The 7022-nt window shown below is 36.0% G+C and overlaps 1 non-coding gene across 1 annotated transcript; it reads left to right on the forward strand.

Moving 5' to 3' along the window:
• The first annotated feature begins 6273 nt into the window (after nt 1-6273).
• LOC118529693 (U6 spliceosomal RNA) lies at nt 6274-6377 on the forward strand. The gene has a single exon (XR_004914247.2). It is a non-coding gene; the product is annotated as a U6 spliceosomal RNA (small nuclear RNA).
• The last annotated feature ends 645 nt before the right edge of the window (nt 6378-7022 follow it).

The raw sequence follows: 7022 nt of genomic DNA on the forward strand, positions 1-7022 counted from the left end.
TATAGTTAAGAGTCTCTTATGGTTTGTCTCCCTCTCTGTTTTTATGGGGGGATGAGGTAATTGGGTGGTGGGCATTAAAGAGGGCACTTGATGTAATGAGCACTGGGTGTTATATGCAACTGATGAATCACTAAATTCTGTCCCTGAAACTAATAATACACTATTTGTTAACTAAATTGAATTTATTTTTTTTTTTTTAAAGATTTTATTTATTCATTTGAGACACAGAGATACAGAGAGAGAGAGAGCATGAGCAGTGGGAGAGGCAGAGGGAGAGGAAGAAGCAGACTCTCCGCTGAGTCAGGAACCCGATGTGGGGCTTGATCCCAGGACCCTGGGATCATGACCTGAGCCGAAGGCAGACACTTAACCATCTGAGCCACCCAGGCGCCCCTAACTAAATTGAATTTAAATAAAAAATTAAAAAACAAACAAAACGATTGGTGTTTGTCAAAAGTTTGAGGGGAGAGAGGGAGAAGTAGAGCACAGAGGATTTTAGGGCAGTGAAGCGATTCTGCATCATACTACAATGGTCGATACATGTCATTATAGATCTATGGTAACCCATAAAATGTATATTACCTAAGATGACCCCTTATGTAATTTACATGTTTTGAATAATAATGATGTTCAATGTAAATTCACAGACTGTGACAAATGTACTGCTCAGGCACAGGACATTGGTGGAAGTGGTCATATACATGTGAGAACAAGAGGTATATGGAACTCCATGTCCTTTCTGCTCAATTTTGTTGTAAACTTAAAACTGCTGTAAAAATGAAGTTTATGTATTTTAAAAATGAAAGAGAGCATGTCACTACATATATCACAGATTAACAAAATAAGAAGATTTTGGGAAAATTTTATTATAATCCATGTGACCATTTAAATGAAAACTCATCTTACTTGAAGCAAACATAGGGAGAAATAGAAAATATGCACAAAACTGTTGAATTCTTAATTGAAAACATTTCCACAAATAAATCTAAAGGATCAAATGTCTTCATTGGTGAATTCTCCCTAAACATTTAAAGAAAAGAAAACAATCTTAAGCAAACTCCTCCAGAGAACAGAAGAATACGAAACATTTGCAAACTTATTTTATGGGTCCAGCATGACCTTAACACAAAACTTGACAAAAACCATGCAAAAAAAGAGAAAGCAAATATAGGCCAACATATCTCATGAACATGCACACAAGAAAATCTGAAGAACATATTAGAAAATTGAATCCAGAAATAGAAAAATAATACTTTATTATAATCATACTGAGTTTATTTCAGGAATGAAATGTTGGTTTACTATTTGAAAATAAATCACAATATAACAGAATAAAAGATAAAAACCGTATGAAAACCTCAAAAGATACATAAAAGCCTTTAATAAAATTCATCACCAGTGATTAATCCATGATGAAATAGACATAGACAGAATTTTCCTTAATTATCTGATAAAATATAGCTATCTACAGAAACCTCTAAATCTTATTTGATTATCAAACATTAAAGATACACCTTGAAACCTGGTAAGAGATATGGATATCCAGTGATATAACATCTACCAGTATTTTAATAGCATTTCAAATACAGCAGAGCAAGGAGAATAAATGAAAGGTATAAGAATTAAAAAGAAATATAACTGTCATTATTCATGTATAATGTAATTGTGTATATTAAACATGCAAAATAATTCTATAGATAAAAAAGCACATGTAATAACTGAAAATAGCATTGTTGGATGTGAAGTGATATGTAAAATTCAATTATTACTTTGAATTATTAGTAACAAACAAGTCAAATTGAACATTAGAAAACATTTCATTTATGATAGCACCAAAAATATCAAATGTCTCAGAATAAACTTAACAAAAGTCATTCCATACTTCTACACTGAAAACTGTAATGTATTATGGAAAAAATTTTTTTAAAGATCTAAATAGATGGAAGTATATACCAGATTTATATGTTTGAAGATTCAATATTTTAAAGATGTCAATTTTTCCTAAATTGACATATAGAATCAATAAAACTCTAAGTATAAATCCCATATGGCAATTTTTTTGTGGAAAGTGGCAAGCTAAATTCTAAAATACATATAGAAATCCAAACAACTTAAAGTATCAAAGAAAATCTAAAAGATGAACAATGTTGAAAAACAGGAACTAACAGATTTAAAAATAAAACAACAGCAATAAAACAGTAATTAAAAATTATAATTTGCAGGGCTCCTGGGTGGCTTAGTCAGTTAAGCAGCTGCCTTTGGCTCAGGTCATGATCCCAGGGTCCTGAAATCAAGCCGCGCACATCGGGCTCCTTGCTCAGCGGGGAGCCTCTTCTCCCTCTCCCTCTGCCTGCCGCTCCCCCTGCTTGTGCTCTCTCTCTCTCTCTGTCAAATAAATTTAAAAAAATATGATTTGGGCACAAAGATAGAAATACAGACAAATGGAACATAATAGAATACCCAGTTTTAGACCCAAGCATAAATTGTCATTGATTTATAGTAAAGTATTGTGGCAGTGCAGTGGGGGAAAATGTGATCTTTTAGATAAATGCCTTGAGATTAATAGTATATTCTATAAAAATTGATTTGACACCTTTCTCCTACCATGCACCAAAATTTGTCCCATATGTACCTGAGACCTAAAATTGAAAGGTGAAGTTACAAACTTCTAAAGAAAATATGGAGGAAAACCTTCATGATCTTAAGTTTGGCAAAAATTTCTTAAACAAGAACATATTAATGCACACATGCACAATCACTAACCATAAAGTGAAAGATTGATGCATTAGATTTAATGAAAGTTGGTAATTTTTATTTGTCAAAACATACCATTAAGAGAGCTATCATGTAAACTGCAGCATGGAGATTTGTAATCATAGATCTGACAGAGAAATTGTATCAAAAAATAATTGTGTATTAAAAATATCACAAATTAATAAGTACAACAGTACAGCTTAAACACATGTCAAAGGACTTAAATAGACATTTCACAGGTGGCCAGAAAGCATAAGAAAATGTGGGGTTTTTTGATCATTATTTATCATCAGGGAAATGCAAATTAAAACCATACTAACCCCTAGACGCCCACCTGAATGACTAAACTTTTAAATATCTGACAATGTCAAGTGCTGGTGAAGAAATAAAGCAATAGGATCTCTCACACAATGTTGGTAAAATTGGTAAAACCACTTTGAAAACTGTATGGTAATATCAACTAAAGTTGAGTGTATGCATACACAGTGGTTTGGCTATTTCCATTCTTCCTAAATATGCAACAGAATGCATGCACATGGCACCAAAAGGCACAGACACAAATGTTCAGAGAACTTTATTCATAATTTCCAAAAACTAGAAACAGCCCAAATGTCCATTATCATTAATAAATTGTTACAAATTCATACAATGGAATATCACTTAGCAATGAAAAGAATGAACGAAGGCTATGGAACAAGGAAATGGATAAATCTATAATCATTGTAATGAGCAAAAAAACCAAAACAAAATAAAAAATAGACACACAGGAGTTCATACCATACTATTCCATTCATATAAAGAGATGAAAAGTGGTTTAAGATGATAGATATTAGAATAGTGATTACTTTTAGGAGTTGCCTGTGAGGCAGGGGGATGTGGTTGTTTCTGGAGTATAAGTAATGTTCTATATTCTTAGAGATGATTACATGCCTTTAATCACTTTTTACAAATTTTCAACATATATACTTAGTAGTTATTTACATATTATATATGGTAAACTTTAATAAAAAGGTAACAAAATGTTTAGAAGTATTTCCCAAATTTGTTTTATATATACTGCAGTGACTATTGGAAGATATGCCTGATGATTTTTTGTTCTTCATTGCATATTGACTTTGTCCCAGTGGATTGTGCCAGTTACGGCTGAAACAGAAAAATGGTTAACATCGGTTTTTTGCCCTTGTTCCAGCTTACTAATTAATAGAAACAGGAGGAGATGTAAACACAAATAATACAAGGCATAAAACTATGTGAACCACCCTATAGGCTAAGCAGTGGGCCACCAGATGTCTTCAAGGAAGAGATGACAACTGAGTTGGACAGTGAAGCCTCAGTAAGATTAAAACCAGTGTATCAAGAAATGGCTTTTCAGCAATGGGGGGGAAAGCGTCAAAAAACTTGCAAGAGTGAAAATGTAAGAGGGGTGTGTGTGTGTGTGTGTGTGTGTGTGTGAAAATATGAAGTATGAATATGGTCTATGTGAAAATTCTGAGTGGCATCTGCAGTCCAGCAGGTGAATTTTTTGTCACTGAAACATGTTAATAAATTGCGTTTCAAGAGTTGGAAATCTACTGGGCTGTTTCTACTAGCAGAATACAAACTTTGGTTTTGGTAATCACATTTCCAGAATTTGGGGAATCATAAAGTACCTGTCAGTTGCCAGAGTGTTTTGAGGGGACCTTTCCTGGAAATCTTGGGAATGCTTCTAATATAAGAACCGATAGGATGATTTTGCTGAAATGTAGAACTTGTGCCAAGGAGAAGTGGGCAATAGAACTTAAAGAGCAGTTTGAAATTAGTTTGTGGAGGGTCAGCAGATCTAGGCTCAGTATTTGGTGGTCTGATCAGGAGTGTACGATGGCCCTTGAGCAGGAGTAATGACCAAAAAAGCCACACTGAAGGACAATTGATTTGACATTGAATGGAAGACTAGCACTTCTCTAACAACTCAGTGTAGCCAGGGCACAAGTACTTATATGTGATCTCTATGTACAGATCTCCTTCCATATGTCAAAAATCCAAAGAAAAGAAGGTAACTAGCCAAGGTGATGATGCTCTTGCCCCAGTCTTCTGGAGTTCTTAGCAGTGTCAGTAAACAAGAAATCCTGCTAAGTACCAGGCCATATCTGTGCAACAGAAACAGATTCATTCATATGGCTGAGGTTGGCGTTTTCCTAGAAATAGGCTACATCATAGGTGATTTTCTCTGCTAAAACTATAATTTTGGGTGGGTGAGGGTAATAGAGTAGTTATGGGGGGGTGAGGCTAGAAACAAGGATGGGAGAGGGAAGGGGACATTGTTGTCTTTAAAAAGGTTTCTTTATGACTTCACCTGTTTTTGTGACTGTGTCATGTCTCCTGAAAAATGATTTCAGGGATTATACTGCAGGTCATCTGCCTCTTAGTGATTGTTTTAAAGATTCTTGGAGGATGCTTTCTGCTCTTTCCACATTATGAGCCCTGGGCAATGAGCCAAAGTTGTTCTAAATCTCAGTTGAAAGCCCTGGCCCTTTGCATGTGAATATGTGCCAAAAGGAAGTCTAATAACTTATCAAGTTGAGGAAACTCCAGGAGGCCCAGAAGCAGGAATTTTTGAAAAGAGGTTTAGGGAGCAAGGTTATTAACTCTTGACCCAACTGTAGCCCTTCTTTGAGCTACTATTTCTACTTGGCTAATTGAGTACATTTTTCTTTTCAAAGACAATTGACCTAAGAGTCCTGAGACCTAGGTTTTCTCATTGAAACTTTTAAATGGGGGTGCCTGGGTGGCTCAGTCGGTTAAGTGTCTGCTTTCAATTCAGGTCATGATCTCAAGGTCCTGGGATGGAGCCCGGCTTCAGGCTCTCTGCTCAGCGGGGAGCCTGCTTCTCCCTCTCTGTGCATGCTCTCACTCTCTCTCAAAAATAAATAAATAAAATCTTAAAAAAAAGAAACTTTTAAATGAATTGTGCTATCGACCAACTCCAATTACCAGTCTGTGCCTCACTTTTCTCCTCTATAAGATAGAGACAGGATGTGTCTGACGTACTCCATTAATACACCTTTAAAGTGAAAGTTCTGGGAAAGAGCATAAGATAAATGATCTCAGCAAATTATTTGCCCAGCATCTCGTGTGCACTGTACTAACAGCTACAAGGAATTCAGAAAATACTTAGGAAATACTTATTTCTAGTTTCCAGAAGATAAAGACATGACCTACAAAGCAGAAGATGCCAGATTCCTTCTAGGTGGATGCCGTGGATACTGTGGTATATCACTCACATTTCTATCCCTGCCTTCTATCCTTTTTCGATGGAAGTCTTCATTCCCCAGGAGTACTGACAGCTGACAGTTCATAGCTCATTACTCCCTATGTGCTCCTTGCCCAGGGTCCTCACAGCCAATGACTGGTAGACAGAGGGAGGTAAAGGCCCTGACCCTCTTGCTCCCAGCTCCAGAGCTCCCCAAGGGATTGGCTATGGCCCTAGTAGAGATAGTTTTGGAGCCCAACTTCTTTGTACAACCTTGCTTCCCCAACAAAATGCTTTGGGCAGCACCTATACTAAAATTGGAACTATACAGAGAAGATCAGTGTAGCCCCTGCACAAGGATGACATGCGAATTCATGAAGCATCCCACATTTTCCAACCAATAAAATCTTAATTATGAAAGAAAAAAAATACCTTCATGCAAATCTCTATAGTCTGCTTCTGGGGAACCTGACTTACGGTAATTAACCAAGAAAAAAAGTGCTATGGGAATTCATAGAAAGAAGAAGGCAAATCCTGTTTGGGGGAAGATGGTATTTGTGATGTGGTTTGACAGATGTGTGGGGCTTCCATGGGTGGTGGAAGAGGTAGGGAAAGAAATGTTTATTACTGTATTTAGAAGAAAGAGAATAATTAAAGGCTCAGAGATCAGATGTATACAAACCTGAAAAGTAAAGTTCAGAGAGCCTGGCTATATGCTCCATTCATAGGGCACTAGGAGATCAGGATGAGAAGGAGGATGAGTATATATAATGGAGAGTCCTAAAACCGAGGCTTACAGTTTACAGTAACAAACTAAATCAGAGAGAAGGAGAAAGCATGGAAGGTTTATTTAGAGGAGTTAGGCAATATAGGCTATGCTTTCAGAGAATGATCCAGAAGCAAGTAAAATGAAGGACTCTAAGATAGAAGATACTTTATGGTGCTTAATAATCTTAGATTATATAAAAATTAGTAGAGTTCCAAATGAAACGAAGATACTGAAGCAGTTTGAAAATATATAATTACAGTACCTGGAATA

The sequence above is a fragment of the Halichoerus grypus genome, chromosome 5, assembly GCF_964656455.1.
Source record: "Halichoerus grypus chromosome 5, mHalGry1.hap1.1, whole genome shotgun sequence".
In the NCBI taxonomy this organism is placed as follows: domain Eukaryota; kingdom Metazoa; phylum Chordata; class Mammalia; order Carnivora; family Phocidae; genus Halichoerus; species Halichoerus grypus.